The sequence below is a fragment of the Schistocerca gregaria genome, chromosome 5 (genome assembly GCF_023897955.1).
Source record: "Schistocerca gregaria isolate iqSchGreg1 chromosome 5, iqSchGreg1.2, whole genome shotgun sequence".
In the NCBI taxonomy this organism is placed as follows: Eukaryota; Metazoa; Arthropoda; class Insecta; order Orthoptera; family Acrididae; genus Schistocerca; species Schistocerca gregaria.
The window spans coordinates 646,731,981-646,749,804 of NC_064924.1; the positions used below are offsets into that span (position 1 = coordinate 646,731,981).

At 40.9% G+C, this 17,824-nt stretch overlaps 1 non-coding gene across 1 annotated transcript; it reads left to right on the forward strand.

The window, feature by feature from the left end:
* The first annotated feature begins 9,386 nt into the window (after positions 1-9,386).
* On the forward strand, positions 9,387-9,459 carry Trnaa-cgc (transfer RNA alanine (anticodon CGC)). Its single transcript has one exon. It is a non-coding gene; the product is annotated as a tRNA-Ala (tRNA).
* The last annotated feature ends 8,365 nt before the right edge of the window (positions 9,460-17,824 follow it).

Consider the following 17,824-nt stretch of genomic DNA (forward strand, 5'->3'; position numbering starts at 1 on the left):
ACATAATTAATTAGGAAGGATTGGACATTGTCTCTCAGGAAAGCGTCAAGTGAATTCTTATCTGCTGTTTTGAATAGGCATTCTTTTCGTTTATTTTTGGAGGATTTGGGGGCTACAATAGTCAACCTTGTGTTTACTAATCTATGTATAGGTTTTTATGCTCGTTATTAGCTCAGGATTATTTCTTGCTAAGAGGTGTAACTGCTGGAAATAATTGTCAGAGAATGCATTGATCATAGTTTTGGATTATTTTTCGTTAGTTATACATATATTTTTGCCAACACATCGAGGGCAAATTAAAGTGACCACCAACTATCATCGTATGAGTCAGGTACTCGTTTGAAATCAAACTCAAGTTTTCTTTGCACCTTTCACCGACTGTATCATCTGAATCGGGAGGCCAGTAAAAGGATCGAATTATTATTTTATTCCGATTACCAACAATACCCTCTGCCCATACTAACTTACAGGAACTATCTACTTCAATTTCGCGACAACACAAACTCTTCTAACAGCAACAAACACGCTACCGCCAACCGTGTTTGGCCTATCCTTCCGGAACACCGTTAGGTTCTTCGCAAAAGTTGCAGCTGAGCATATCTCCGGTTTTAGCCAGCTTTCAGTGCCTATAACGATTTGTGCATCAGTGCTTTCTATTAGCGTTCGAAGAGGAGTGGAAATCGCGAACAAGGGTATCACAGAAGTAGGAAAGAAAAGGATAGGTACAAAGAAAGTAACTGCGAAGAAACCATAGGTAACAGAAGAAATATTTAAGCTGACCGAAGAACGAGGGAAGTAAAAAATGTTAAAGGAAATTCAGAATCACAGAAATACAAGTCGCCGAGGAATGATATAAACAGAAAGTGCATGAAAGCTAAGCCGAAACGGGTGCATGAAAAATGTGAATAAACCGAAAAAGGAATGATTATCAAAAGGACTCACTCAGCGTACAGGAAAGTCAAAACAACGTTCGGTGAAATTAAAAGCAAGGATGGTATCAATAAGAGTGCAACGGGAATTCCACACTTTTAAATGCAGAGAAGACAGGGATAGGAAAATCGCACTATGCAGCAGATCTGCTATATTTCACATCTGCGTTTAAGAATGTAAATAGTAACAAATTCCACTGGTAGTGAAATACGGAATCACTGAAACTCAGGTTGAGACTCTAAGTCCTACTTCATTACGAATTCCGAAAATATTGTAGGCCCAAATTTCATTGGTACCAATTTATTCTGTGTAGGAAGTGACAAGCTTCAACCTAAGTGAACCTGTGGCTACACAGTAGCTCCCCAAAATCTTACCAAAAACATTGAACAGTACAAAAAGCTCTCTCTTTTTTGTTTATTTAAAATCTTGGTCCCAATATCGCTAATTTTATCTATGTGGCATCATATAACATTTATACACTTCACAATATACCTTAAAAAGTCTTGGTTTATCTGCGTTCTCGTCTTACAATATTCGCTTTAAATTTAGCAACAGAAATTAATTTTATTACCTTTCGCCACAACCAGAGCTGCTGTTAAAGTGGTCAAAAGAGTATTTTTACACCCTTTGCGCAACAGCAATATGCTAGACATATGACTAAATTATCTGCATTAAAATATCGAAATATTGCGAAATAGGCGTAGAAATTAACTGGATCCTTGGCTGGAATTCTCATGCCGACGTTGATCAATTGTGTTAATGTTGTGAATTGTTTGTGTAAGCTCCTTTGTTTAAATTATTCTACAGTTTGTTTATATCTATTCAACGACGCATCAGATAAGTACGTTGCCTGTCTGCTACATTAGTTACATATACTGTAAACAGTAGTACTATCAAATGTCAATAACATCGTTAGCAACATGTTTATTAGCAGAGTATGAATTTTAATGAATTTGTCTCATTATCGTGAATCATAAGCTGTCTTTAGATCATCCATAGCACATATGTAATCAATTTTAGTATTTTCAGCGCTTAAGTCATGTTTTTATTTTATATTTTCTGCCCCTTGACTATTTTAACTCACTCAGTGGACGCTTCTCCTGGGTTTCCGTACTACCTGGATTTCCAAATCGCCAACTAGCGGCTATTTGCAGCTCTAAACGTAGACTGTCGCAGAAACGCACTGCCCAGCGTCCAACTTGACTTACCCAGGCCAGCCACACAACGGCCACTTCCTAACCACTCAGCCGAAAGCTCAGTACTCATACAAATCACAGCGCGCTAGCCGCTCATGGTATCTAATTGTCTTTCAGCTATATTGCGTAGGTTGCTGAAATTGGTATAATGTTACAGCAACCTACTGATTTCGTGATAGATAATATTTTCTCTGGTAAAATTTTTGATAATACTTGTACCAGTGTTCTAAGTAATGGTGCTATTTCTTTTTTGAATAGGGTGTGTTAGAGTGTCACTATTACATACAGTTCTAATAATTTGAGTAAAAATGTTCCATTAGAATGTTAAGGAATAATCGGAACTATAAAAAACTGATCAACGACTTAGATGCCGTACAGAAGACGGTGAGTTAAGAAACTGGTTAAAGAAGACGGTGATTTAAGAGACTGGCTATCAACATCTTCTGTACACGTTTTGGAAGTTAAGGAAGCGTGCTGCTGCGATGCAATTCAAGGTGCAGCGTCTATAAGTTATCCCAAGAAAAACTGACATTTTGCAAGCTATGAGCCAGAGATCTCTCGATAATTTCATAACTAATAGCACTCATCAATGAGTATACAAACAAAGAACTCAGGAATACATAGATACAAGTCGCTGAGGAATGAAACAAATACAGAGTTGAGAGAAGCTGAGAGGAAATTGCTGCAGGAAGAATGTGAAGACATCGGAAAGGAAATGATTGTCGGAAGGGCAGACTCAGCATACAGGAATGTCAAAACAACCTTCGGTGACATTTATAGCAAGAGTAGTAACATTAAAATTGCAACGGGAATTCCACTCTTAAGTGCAGAGGAGAGGGCGGATACGTGGAAAGAATACATTGAAAGCCTCTATGAGGGAAAGATATGTCTGATATGATAGAAGAAGAAACAGGAGTCGATTTAGATGACATAGGGGACCCACTATTAAAATCATAAATTAAGAGTTTTGGAGGACTTACGGTCAAACAAAAAGACTATTCACGTTGGTGTGTAGAATGTATGTGTCTTGAGACATACCGTCAGACTTTCAGTAAAGCGTCATCCACACAACTCCGTAGACGACAAGAGCTGACAATCGCCAGAGTTATCGCACAGTCAGCTTAACGGCTCATGCATCCAAGTTGCTTACAAGAATAATATACGGAAGAATGGAAAAGAAAATTGAGGATGCGCTACTTGATGATTCGTTTGGCTTTAGGAAAGATAAAGGCACGAGAATGGCAACTCTGACGTTAATAATGGAAGCAAGACTAAAGAACAATCAAGACACGTTCATAAGATTTGTTGACCTGGAAAAAGCATTCGACATTGGAAAATGGTGCAAGATTTTCGAAATTCTAAAAAAAAGTAGGACTAAGCTATAGGGAGAGACGGTTCATATACAATATGTACAACAGACAACAGGGAATAATTAGAGTGGACGTCCAAGAACGAAGTGCTCGTATTAGATAGGGTGTAGGACAACCTTACTGTTGAGTCTGTACATCGAGGAAGCAATGATGGCAATAAAAGAAATGTTCAGGTGTCGAATTAAAATTCAAGGTGAAATGATATCAATGATACCATTAGCGGATGACATTGCTATCTTGAGTGAAAGAAGAACTAAATGAGCTGCTGAACGGAATACACAGTCTAGTGAGTGCATGCCAAGGATTGAGAGTAAATCTAAGAAAGACGAAGGTAATGAGAAGGAGTAGAAATGAGAAGAGCAAGATACTTAATATCAGGATTGATGGTCAGGAAGTAGATGCTGTTAAGGAATTCTGTTACCTAGACAGTAAAATAACCAATGGTAAGCAATAGGAAAAAGGACATTCCCGGCGAAGAGAAGTATACTGATACCAAATACCGGCCTTAACTTCAGGAAGAAATTTCTGAGAATGTACGGATGGAGTACAGCATTATTTCGTAGTGAAACATGGACTGTGGTAAAATCGGAACAGAAGGGAATCGAAACATTTGAAATGTGGTGCTACAGACTAATGTTGAAAATAAGGTGGGACTGATCAGGTAAGAAATGAAGAGGTTCTACGCAGAATCGGAGAGGAAAGGAACACTTAGTAAACACTGATAAAGGGAAGGGACAGGATAATAGGAAATTTGTTGAGGCATGACAAAATGACTTCCATGGTACTAGAGGGAGCTATAGAGGGCAATAACTGTAGTGGAAGACAGACATTGCAATACATGCAGCAAATAATTGAGCACGTATTTGCAAGTGCTACTCTGAGATGAAGAGGTTAGCACAGGAGAGGAATTCGTGGCGGGCAGCATCAAACCAGACAGAAAAAATAAATAAATAAAATACTGTCCTAGCGATCCTCGACGAAGATAGTTCAACAGTAACGCTGCTAGCCCGTTCTCCAAGTCTGTGAAGTAACCGATTGAAAACTTTTTTTATTAGATTGACGAAAGACAAGCATTTCTCCACTTGCCAGCCACTACGATTGATGAAGCAGGCCGTACAACTGAAGTACTATGGATTAAAGCACCTCTGTCTGTCTTACACGCCGTACACGCACAATAAGTGAAACCAAAATTTTGTTACTTACTTTCTTTCTTTCAGACTCTTGAAACTTTGATGTGTGCTCCCTGCCGCCGTTGGATAAGCAGCTGCAGCAGCAAGCCGTATAACCCTAGCTTCTTATTTGTTACATAGTTTAATTTCTTTGCGTGTTTTTGGGTACTTGCATTGTTTAATTCGTATATTTCGGGCGTATTATAGTATTTGAGGGTTGTAGCATCGCGCCTTAGTACCTGAATAGTGCAAATTTGCGTAGTCGTCTGTCTTCTGTTTTTGTTGTGAACGGCCAGAGTCGGTTGGCCAGTCAGTGTGCTCCCTGCCGCCGTTGGATAAGCAGCTGCAGCAGCAAGCCGTATAACCCTAGCTTCTTATTTGTTACATAGTTTAATTTCTTTGCGTGTTTTTGGGTACTTGCATTGTTTAATTCATATATTTAGGGCGTATTATAGTATTGGTCAGTTGAAGCATCGCGCTTTAGTGTTTACTTCGTAGATTCTTATTTAAATTGCGTGTGAGTTTCGTATAGGAGGTGCAATTTCGAGTTTTAGTTACTGTAATCGTAAATTCAGCAGATTGTAGCGCAGTCGTTAGGCATTTGTACAGGTTAGTTGATACATTCTTTGCGTGTTCCGCTTGCGTTATCTAGGCACCGACTCGTGTTTCAGTAACTGTTGTTAAACATCGATTAGAATGGACAGGGACTGCGATTGCTGTGTTCGGATGAGGGCTGACTTGGCATCCCTTCGCTCACAGCTGCAATCGGCGCTGACTTCGGTCGCGCAGCTTGAGGCTGTTGCCAATGGGCACCACTGTGGGGAGCCGGACTCGGGTATCACGGGGATGTCAACCTCATCCCGTCTGTCCCCAGATCGGTCTGCCGCTGTGGTTGCCCCGGTTGCTGCCCGCAGTGGAGCTGAGCCCTCGCCTGTGGTTGATTGGGAGGTCGTTCCAAGGCGTGGCAGGCAGCGAAAGGCGTCCCCGGAAGCTGACCAGAAAGCCTCCCCGGTGCGTCTGACAAACCGGTTTCAGGCACTGTCTCTGGCTGAGCCAGATGCAGCTGCCTGCCCTGTTTCAGAGGATCATTCTCAGCCTTCAAGGTCCGGGCAATCGCAGAGGTTGGGCTTACTGGTAGTTGGGAGCTCCAATGTTAGGCGCGTAATGGGGCCCCTTAGGGATATGGCGGCTAAGGAGGGGAAGAAATCCAGTGTGCACTCCGTGTGCATTCCGGGAGGAGTCATTCCTGATGTGGAAAGGGTCCTTCCGGATGCCATGAAGAGCACAGGGTGCAGCCAGCTGCAGGTGGTGGCACATGTCGGCACTAATGACGTGTGTCGCTTTGGATCTGAGGAAATTCTCTCTGGATTCCAGCGGCTATCTGATTTGGTGAAGGCTGCCGGTCTTGCTTACGAGATGAAGGCAGAGCTCACCATCTGCAGCATCGTTGACAGAACCGACTGCGGACCTTTGGTGCAGAGCCGGGTGGAGGGTCTGAATCAGAGGCTCAGACGGTTTTGCGACCGTATTGGCTGCAGATTCCTTGACTTGCGCCATAGGGTGGTGGGGTTTCGGGTTCCGCTGAATAGGTCAGGAGTTCACTACACTCAGCTGGCGGCTACACGGGTAGCGGAGGCTGTGTGGCGTGGACTGGGCGGTTTTTTAGGTTAGAAGGCCTCGGGAAAGTGCGGGATGGGCTGCAATGTCAAAGGGTGCTTGGCAATTACAGGACGTGCTTGGATCAAGGAACAGTCGGAATTATAGTTGTAAACTGTTGTAGTTGCGCTGGAAAAGTCCCTGAGCTTCAAGCGCTAATAGAAAGCACAGAAGCGGATATCGTTATAGGTACAGAAAGCTGGCTAAAGCCTGAAATAAGTTCTGCAGAAATTTTTACGAAGTCTCAGACGGTGTTCAGGAAAGATAGATTAGGCAGAATTGGTGGTGGAGTGTTGGTGTCTGTCAGTAGTGGTTTATCTTGTAGTGAAGTCGAAGTAGATACTCTGTGCGAATTGGTGTGGGTGGAGGTTATACTTAACAGCCGAATTAAGTTAATAATTGGCTCCTTCTACCGACCCCCAGACTCCGATGATACAGTTGCGGAACAGTTCAGAGAAAGTTTGAGTCTCGTAACAAATAAATACCCCACTCATACGGTTATAGTTGGTGGGGACTTCAACCTACCCTCGGTATGTTGGCAAAAATACTTGTTCAAAACCGGTGGTAGGCACAAAACGTCTTCCGAGATTGTCCTAAATGCATTCTCCGAAAATTATTTAGAGCAGTTAGTCCACGAACCCACGCGAATTGTAAATGGTTGCGAAAACACACTTCACCTCTTGGCCACAAACAATCCAGAGCTGATAGAGAGCATCATGACTGATACAGGGATTAGTGATCACAAGGTCATTGTAGCTAGGCTGAATACCATTTCTTCCAAATCCATCAGAAACAAACGCAAAATAATTTTATTTAAAAAAGCTGATAAAGTACCACTAGAAGCCTTCCTAAAAGACAATTTCCATTCCTTCCGAACTGACTATGCGAATGTAGACGAGATGTGGCTCAAATTCAAAGATATAGTAGCAACAGCAATTGAGATATTCATACCTCATAAATTGGTAAGAGATGGAACGGATCCCCCGTGGTACACAAAAAAGGTCCGAACGCTGTTGCAGAGGCAACGGAAAAAGCATGTGAAGTTCAGAAGAACGCGAAATCCTGAAGATGGGCTAAAATTTACAGACGCGCGAAATTTGGCACGTACTTCGATGCGAGATGCCTTTAATAGGTTCCACAACGAAACATTGTCTCGAAATTTGGTAGAAAATCCGAAGAAATTCTGGTCGTATGTAAAGTACACAAGCGGCAAGACGCAGTCAATACCTTCGCTGCGCAGTGCCGATGGTACTGTTATCGACGACTGCGCCGCTAAAGCGGAGTTATTGAACGCAGTTTTCCGAAATTCCTTCACCAGGGAAGACGAATGGAATATTCCAGAATTTGAAACACGAACATCTGCTAGCATGAGTTTCTTAGAAGTAGATACCTTAGGGGTTGCGAAGCAACTCAAATCGCTTGATACGGGCAAGTCTTCAGGTCCAGATTGTATACCGATTAGGTTCCTTTCAGATTACGCTGATACTATAGCTCCCTACTTAGCACTCATATACAACCGCTCGCTCACCGATAGATCTGTACCTACAGATTGGAAAATTGCGCAGGTCGCACCAGTGTTCAAGAAGGGTAGTAGGAGTAATCCATTTAACTACAGACCTATATCATTGACGTCGGTTTGCAGTAGGGTTTTGGAGCATATACTGTATTCAAACATTATGAATCACCTCGAAGGGAACGATCTATTGACACGTAATCAGCATGGCTTCAGAAAACATCGCTCTTGTGCAACGCAGCTAGCTCTTTATTCGCACGAAGTAATGGCCGCTATCGACAGGGGATCTCAAGTTGATTCCGTATTTCTAGATTTCCGGAAAGCTTTTGACACCGTTCCTCACAAGCGACTTCTAATCAAGCTGCGGAGCTATGGGGTATCGTCTCAGTTGTGCGACTGGATTCGTGATTTCCTGTCAGGAAGGTCGCAGTTCGTAGTAATAGACGGCAAGTCATCGTGTAAAACTGAAGTGATATCAGGTGTTCCCCAGGGAAGCGTCCTGGGACCTCTACTGTTCCTGATCTATATAAATGACCTGGGTGACAATCTGAGCAGTTCTCTTAGGTTGTTCGCAGATGATGCTGTAATTTACCGTCTAGTAAGGTCATCCGAAGACCAGTATCAGCTGCAAAGCGATTTAGAAAAGATTGCTGTATGGTGTGTCAGGTGGCAGTTGACGCTAAATAACGAAAAGTGTGAGATGATCCACATGAGTTCCAAAAGAAATCCGTTGGAATTCGATTACTCGATAAATAGTACAATTCTCAAGGCTGTCAATTCAACTAAGTACCTGGGTGTTAAAATTACAAACAACTTCAGTTGGAAGGACCACATAGATAATATTGTCGGGAAGGCGAGCCAAAGGTTGCGTTTCATTGGCAGGACACTTAGAAGATGCAACAAGTCCACTAAAGAGACAGCTTACACTACACTCGTTCGTCCTCTGTTAGAATATTGCTGCGCGGTGTGGGATCCTTACCAGGTGGGATTGACGGAGGACATCGAGAGGGTGCAAAGAAGGGCAGCTCGTTTTGTATTATCGCGTTATAGGGGAGAGAGTGTGGCAGATATGATACACGAGTTGGGATGGAAGTCATTACAGCATAGACGTTTTTCGTCGCGGCGAGACCTTTTTACGAAATTTCAGTCACCAACTTTCTCTTCCGAATGCGAAAATATTTTGTTGAGCCCAACCTACATAGGTAGGAATGATCATCAAAATAAAATAAGAGAAATCAGAGCTCGAACAGAAAGGTTTAGGTGTTCGTTTTTCCCGCTCGCTGTTCGGGAGTGGAATAGTAGAGAGATAGTATGATTGTGGTTCGATGAACCCTCTGCCAAGCACTTAAATGTGAATTGCAGAGTAGTCATGTAGATGTAGATGTAACTGTATTGAAAATTTTTGCTACGATGAGTCATGTGTTCTATCGTCAACTACAAATTCTTAATGTGTGAATACAGTCATAGGTTTATGGATGTCTTGTACATTAATGAGATAATCATCAATAAATGTGATGGGCACGCGTCGAATTTATCCTGATTTGTTTAACCAAGCGAGGTGGCGCAGTGGTTAGCACACTGGACTCGCATTCGGGAGGACGACGGTTCAATCCCGTCTCCTGCCATCCTGATTTAGGTTTTCCGTGATTTCCCTTAATCGTTTCAGGCAAACGCCGGGATGGTTACTTCGAAAGGGCACGGCCGATTTCCTTCCTAATCCTTCCCTAACCCGAGCTTGCGCTCCGTCTCTAATCACCTCGTTGTCGACGGGACGTTAAACACTAACCACCACCACCTGATTTGTTTAATATTTTTGAATAATTTAATCGTCCCGATAAGAACCACGGAAAGCATATCACCCAAATTTTTTATTATGTCACGTAAGTTACTCAGCCAGCCAACAAATATAGACGTGCTCAACTTTTTATCACCTAGCTGCAGACGCGAACAACGGGGCATTTTCGGTCTGAACGCCTATCAACTCAACGAAAGCTTTGGAATTATATATTACGTGACCTTAGCATCATCGACGGAATTTTGCCTGGAAAATTCAGATAATACTTCACTCATACAGCGATAAAATTTATATGCGATTTTAACGCTGACGAATGTAAGCCACCACACTCGAAAATTGCCATTGGCCGTAAATTATTCAGCACCGTAAAATATGTTTCAATATTTACTAATTCCATCAGTCGCTGTATTAACGTGGCTCATGATGAAAAAAATTGTTCGCAGTTTATATTCGCTTAAAAAATGTCCTTACGGAGCAACATCGAATTTGTGAGCAATTTAAAAAGGGAATACAGAAAACGCAAAATGATGAACACTAACTATGTGTATTGTAGTTGGCCTTGTCACATGTAAATCTGTTACACAGCGAAGTCGGGAGAATATATTCGTTTGGTGTCATGCTAAAAGGTTTGCGATGTGTACATGGATTCATGGCTCTTCATATGTCTCATTTATTAAAGGCTATTTTCGGTTATTGTTCTCATTTTCCCACCTTCCTCGTCTGATGATACTGGCGTATTACTGTGGAAGAAATTAAACTTTATGCCCCAGTTCGATACGTTTTTGTTTGAATAAGAGAAGAAGGAATGGCGTTACTGGGCATATATTATGTGTAATTTTAAGTGTTACCTCGGTGTCTTATGTACATTTCATGTTGTTTGTTTTTGTGTTCTTCAGTCCTGAGACTGTTTTGATGCAGCTCTCCATGGTACTCTATGCTGTGCAAGCTTCTTCATCTCCCAGTACCTACTGCAACCTACATCCTTCTTGGTCTCCCTCTACGATTTTTATCCTCCACACTACCCTCCCGTACAAAATTGTGATCCCTTGATGCCTCAGAACACGTCCTACCAACCGATCCCCTCTTCTAGTCAAGTTGTAAAACAAAATCCTCTTCTCCCTATTCTATTCAATACCTCCCCATTAGTTATGTTATCTATCCATGTAATCTTCAGTCTTCTTCTGTAGCACCACATTTCGAAACATTCTATTCTCTTCTTGTCCAAACTATTTATCGTCCATGTTTCAATTCCATCCATGGCTATACTCCATACAAATACTTTTAGAAACGAGTTCCTTACACTTATATCTATACTCGAAGGTAACAAATTTATCTTCTCCATAAACGCTTTCCTTACCATTGCAAGTCTACATTTTATTTCCTCCCTACTTCGACCACCATCAGTTATTTTGATCACCTAATAGCAAAACTCCTTTACTACTTTCAGTGTCTCATTTACCAATCTAATTCCCTCAGCAACACCCGACTTAAATCGACTACATTCCATTATCCTCGTATTCCTTTGTTGATGTTCATCTTATACCCTCCTTTCAAGACACTATCCATTCCATTCAACTGCTCTTCCAAGTCCTTTGCTGTCTCTGACAGAATTACAGTGTCATCAGCGAACCTTATAGTTTTTATTTCTTCTCCATGGATTTAAATACCTACTCAGCATTTTTCTTTTGTCTCCTTCACAGCTTGCTCAATATACAGATTCAATAACACCGGGGAGAGTCTACAACCCTGTCTGACTCCCTTCCCAACCAATGCTTCCCTTTCATGTCCCTCGACTCTTATAACTGCCATCTGGTTTCTGTAAAAATTGTAAGTAGCATTCCGCTATCTGTGTTTTACCCCTGCCACGTTCAGAATTTCAAAGAGAGTATTCCAGTAAGAGTTTCAAAAGCTTTCTCTAAGTGTACAAATGCTAGAAACTTAGGTTTGCCTTTCCTTAATCTATATACTAAGATAAGTCGTACGGTCAGTATTGCCTCACCAGTTCCAACATTTCTACGGAATCCAGACTGATCGTCTTTAAGGTGAGCTTCTACCAGTTTATCCAATCGTCTGTATAGAATTCGTGCTAGTATTTTGCAGCTGTGACTTATTAAACTAATAGTTCGGTAATTTTCAGATCTGTCAACACCTGCTTTCTTTGGGAAAAGGTAAAAATGCACCTGCAGTTCGCAGTAGGTTTTGACCCGATTGTAGTATTAGAAGATGGGGTGCAGCGAGCGATATCCAGAAGCAGATAAGGTTTCTGATCGAAGCCCAATAGTGATGAATAAAATGAAATTTTGTAAAAAAGTGAAACGAGCATTCGACGTGACTCAATACTGAAAATGTAAATAATAATGAAATTAATGCGACATCGTTCGATGGAATGACAGGTGCGATAATTATCGATGGTAGTAGTGAAGCATAAAGATATAACAACTGTATAATAAAGTGTAAGTTTCCATTAAGTTACGTCTAGGGTCACAAACATTTTGTTAACCGATTACCGGTTTCGGTATATAACGAACATCATCAGATCTGTTTTATAAAATCAAAGTCCTAATGTACTGCAGCCGTTGTGGCATCGTCAAATGTTAAATGCAAAGTCAGCACCACCATCGTCAAATATATACATAAATAACTCATATGCACGAGTCATGTTGTATCTGTAATAAAGTATACAGGTACAACGGGATGTAAAATTGGGTAAAGTGGGAGGGGTAGGGACCATCTTGGACTATATTGGCGCTGTAGATGCATTGCATCAGCAGCAAAATGTATCGGGTGAATCATACAGTTTGCCTTTCAAATAAATTTGTACAAACGATGAAAGTACTTCATACTGAAGTCAGCAGTGGACCATAACAACAATTTCGCTATCATCTCACTAATGCCAAGTTTGTACACCTACGTTTACTGTATAGTTTTTGTTTCTACCGTCACGTAGTTCCAAACGTGTCAGTTTTCGCTGATGTTTATGGGACACTATGTATAATCATCGTCTCCTTTAATACACCCAGCTAAAACGTCTATTAGTTAAGGCTACACTAACTGTCTCATTAAGAGTAGGTGTCTAAGTTTCAAGAATGTAAATGTAATTGTAATGCTACACTGTCTCATCGAGAGTACGTGTATAAGTTTCAACAATCTGAATATAATTGTACATCATGACTGACGATGGAATGAAATTCTCCGCAGACAGAGGAAAGTTGCTGCTATTGAGTTTTTAAATGAATTACATTATTTTGTAAATATGTTGAATTTCAGCATTCAAAACCATTAGACAGCGAGAACACTGAGGAACCGAAAGCAAAGTTGTAGCCCTGAAAGAAGAGTCAGGTTGGAAAATAAAGTTAGTCACCATAGATTTAATGGTATGAAAGACCTTGTTGACAAACAAGAACTGAAAGAAGTCAAAATGAGTAGGGCCATTCATGACTTTCCGACGCATTAGTTTCTAACGTTCTGCATACAGATCTGACAGCAAATTCAAAGGAGAACATGGGTTACGTAAATGCACTATGCAGAGCCTGCTATCCAGCCGTTAGGTGATCGTAGTGTAACCGAAACAGAGAACACCAGAAAGAAGACCGAAAAACGAAAGTTCACTTTCCAAAATCACTTCACTGAAGACGGTTGTAATGCTGATCTTCCTGTCAATCATCATACCAACGCCACTATGATAATTATTAACATAAGTGGCATAGGAAAGAAAACTGAACCTGATGGAATATCTATACGTTTCTGTATACGTTATGTGAAAGTAATCCATCGGTTTCTAGTAGCAGTCCATCGTGGGTGCTATTGAAATGAAGCTTCCCCCAAATGGGCAGGACATACTCGCTTTAATGAATAGTCGTCCAACAAGGTACGCTACAGCAAGCCTTCATCGCTGAAGTCAAGCAGTAGTATAGTTTTGAAATGCGTTTTCTACTAACGTATTATGACTTCTCTGGTGGCAGAATATCTCCCCTGTAGCAGTTAAGATGGATTCAGCAAAAAATGGTCGTCACAAACGTACCTAGCCATTATTTTAGACGAAGCCCAGTAAGCAACTTATACTTATGCCCAGTTTGATGCTGTGTTTCTAGACGTCCACCATAAGTTCCATACGATTCCTTGTAGTCCTCTGGTAAACAAGATCTGACTGTACAGAATATATCAACATCTCTATTTTTGTACTGAAGAACTGCTATGAAATAGAATGTCGTTGTTAAAGATGAGATATACTCTGACGTAGATGCAGGTTTACGTATTACAAGAGAAACTGTATTAATGTTCTCGGTGTATGGAAACGACGCACGGGATAGTGTCGGAACCACCGTGAGGCTGTTCATTTATGCTGCTCTTGTATGTAGAGAGGTCAAGATTGCAGCGAAGTACACGAAGACTTGTGGAGAATCGACCGTTAGTCCAGCGACTGATATCTGACTGAAACATAAACAAATGTAATGTATTGTGTATAGAAAACTGAGAAAGTATTTAGTGTTTCATTACATGATTGCTGGCGACTCACTGGAAAATATAACTCACCCATATCTTATCTGGAATTACACCTTATGTGACGGAACCTTCGTCCAATGTACTTACTGTGTGTCTGTCCGGCAGTGTCCTTCTTCATATCTGATTTTCGAGTGTCTTTGTGTCCTTTGTTGTGTTATTTCACACTGTATTACCTACATGATAAATGTCAGTGTACTGGAATATAAACCCACTAGGAAGGAGCTGTAACGGAAACGAGAGCTAAAATGGAAACGGGTCATAGCAAGAGCGAGAAATTGAGCTGAAAAATGCAATGGTGGCAGCGCGCAACAAATTGGATGCCAAACCAAGAAAACAAGCGGATAAAGCAGTAAAGAGTCAAAGTAAGACAGAAAGAACAATTCCTGAAGTGTAAGTAAGAATGAAGAAGGAATCGAAACATCTAAGGCAAGAATCCGAGGGAAAAGTAAATGTTTCAGTCAAGACGGAAATAAAAGTCTCTGGGAAAATAAAGCCAGTAGAGACTAGTGTGAAGAAGGCCGTAGAAAAGCAAGAGGAAACCAGAAACTGTAGAGAAACGAATACGCTGTTTGAACAAGATAGAAACAAAATCATTCCACAATTACGAGGAGGTCTTAGGAGTACTGCCAAGTGGGACGTGCAGCATGAAAACTTTGAACTGCACCGTTAAGTAGCAAAATATAGTAATCATGAATTTAAGAGACGAGGATCTGTAAACACTGTGGAAGTCGTGCAAGGAATGCAAAGGAACACAACGACACGAAGTGAAAGAAAATGAAAGCAGCATGCAGGTTGATGAAAGAATGTAGCCTAAAACAGGAATAAGAAGTCCAAAATGAGTATCAAAGATTCAAGGAGTTTGGTCTCAGAAATTTCAGACTAATGTACTAGGAGACAGGGTAAAGGACAGGCAGGCTTTCAGCTTGTTGTCTGAAGTCGATTAAAAACTTCAGCACACTAGTACGTTTTCAAATGGTGAAGGTTTCAGAACTGTGGAGAAAACTGCTACAACAGCGCAAAGATTAGTAGGAGGTGGACATTGAATAATATGGACAGTTTTATGAGAAGGGTGGAATGAGTGGGAGCCAACTTTAATAATAATTGAGAACCAAAACAACATGCAAATGGCAAGCGCAATTTCTCACCAAACTATGGGAAACAATGGGTGCGCAGAAAACATAAACGTTGATAATAGAAGACCAGGAAGAATAACGGGAGACCGGAAGAGAATAACGACGGTATAAGAAATTACCAGTAAAACAACACGGAAAACGAAGGCGAGTATGTGCGGAGGTCTGCACATATAAGGATCGCCAATCGAGACCAGGAACTCTCAACACGCTGAGAATGCGACGTGATAATGAAGTCAGCACGAAATCAACAACAGTAGATAAACTTCAGATACAACTGTAAAGATCGTTTGGTAATTTTTAAAGGATCCTCTACAGGAAGTCAGTAAAGGAGACCAACTGCGAAGAGTTTGACAGTGACATAGGCAGGAGCGACGAGACGCATAGCGAAGGAGCGTGGGAAGTGAACTGTTTGGAACTCAGTAGATTTTTTGACGGGGTTGAAGTCATGGGTGCCAAATGGGGCTGGAGACGAACCGCATGTAAACTAACCGTTGTGAAAATCCTTGTATTACTCTTAAAGATGAATCGTTAAATATGTGCAGTTTGTAAAACATCAAGTACGAAGAAAAGGGAAGAAGCAGAAATGTCGCAGGAAGAAGATAATTTTAGAGAAGAAGAAGAAAAACTAAAAGTGAAGAAGAAAAACAAAAGAAGAAACTAGACGAAAGAAACGGAGCAGGGAAGTCGTGAAATTTGGTCGTAGCTGTCGAAGTGTAATAATAAGTGCAGACGAGATGAGGAAAAAGATAGGAACCAAATCTTAAGATCTGTGTCTCCTGCTACTAGAGTGTATAAAGAATTAAGAAGAAGAGGAAGAGGAGAACATTTTAGTAAATCATTAGAATCAGAATTTCAAGAAGGATGAGAGGACAGCAAAACTGGAGAAACATGTAAGCATCAGAAGGAACAAGAATTCACAGAACCAGCAGGTCGGTGTGAGAAAGACAGTGCGTCAGGAGGTAGTAATGTTGCTGATGGTTTTCGTTGTTACAAAAGGGGAAATGTTAGTATAAAGAGTGGATGGTTGTTGTAGCTGTAAACACAGAAGGAGACCGTGTGTGTATATAGACTAGGTGGAGCAGAATACGGAAGTGAACGAGATTCTTGCTTTAGTAGAACACGTCAGTAAAGAACAAAACAGAAGGAAGAGGACGAAGAGGAAAAAATGAGAAAGAAGACGAAGAGAGAGAAGAAAGTAAATGGAGAGGAGGAAAAGTAGTATAGACAGTGTGAATCAGGGAGTGCGAAAATGAAGGGATTAGCAAATTCAGGAAATTTAATAATTACATACATCAGGAGAGGCATGACATCGCAGAAATACAGCTGCCTGAGATAATCCGTATATACGAGCTTAGGATTTTTTTTAAATGGGAAACAAGTATTACGGACAAGTGCAAAAATTCTTTCATCAGTCAAGCTCGAGGAGGAAGTTACCCACTGCTAAGACAAAATCCCAATATATGTTTCGAAATAACTAACGAAGAATCCATCGGATTAGCAAGTCAAACCAGTAGTTGGAAGAGGTCGAATAAGTAGCCTAGGTAGCTTCTAAAAGAGGATTTACAGGGGGAAAATGTTGAAGAGGCAGAGCTTACAGCACTATTTAATTTGTTTCTGTTCTATATGTACGTATGTTCATTCGCTGTATCAGTATTTAAATACTAGGTAAATGTGTCCAGTGAGATTTGTGCGGCAGCTACAGTTAATGACTGCCAACTAAGCGCGTCACGCTGCTCTTTGTTGAGCGGTCTGGACAACAGTATTGATGTCTAAAGGAGTGGTTTGTCTCTTACAATGAACCGCCTGATGCAGCGCTGAATTTCAGTTGAATTAGAGGGCCTGGAAGCCGAGTGCTTGGACCACAGCAGAAGTGAAATAACGACACCGTTTGTTTACAATGTGAGAAATGTCAGCGAAGTAATAGAGGCAGCGTGGCAGTGTCAACGCGTAGTAACATGAATTCAGAATGAGCGGACACTAATTCAGACTATTTTAAATCATCAGCTATGTAACACTAACGTGATTAATGTGCATAACAATCAGAAGTGTTTATGGACGTTTTCACAGTTTGTGAAAGTTTGGAGGGAGATGTGAGTATGACATTTATCCTATGTAACTGCTGTGTGTTGGTCCGGCAGTGACATATATTTTGTTGACTTCCTTTCCTTTCAGTTTTCAGTTATTTCAAGTTTTATTATTGATTCTGTTAATACAAATACAAAATATGACTGTATAGGGGTAATGAGTCTTGCAAATGTATTTACTACAATTTTGTGTTATTTTAATATACTGAATGTATACAAGGTAAAATTTACTATATTTATACTGAAAAACCACACCCATTGGGTGACAAGTAATGTCTACACCGTGGTAAGCAGATGATAGTGAGGAATAGTAATGGTGAAGAGGGTGCATTGGAGGTTTATTAGCGGCAGAACGGTTAATGTAATGGTGCGAAATGAAAAAAAATCTGCTGTACAGATATGCGGAGAGGATTATAGTAAGAAGTACTGTAACTCGAAGGAATTGAAGTGTGAAGCTGTCTTGGAGTACGTAGCG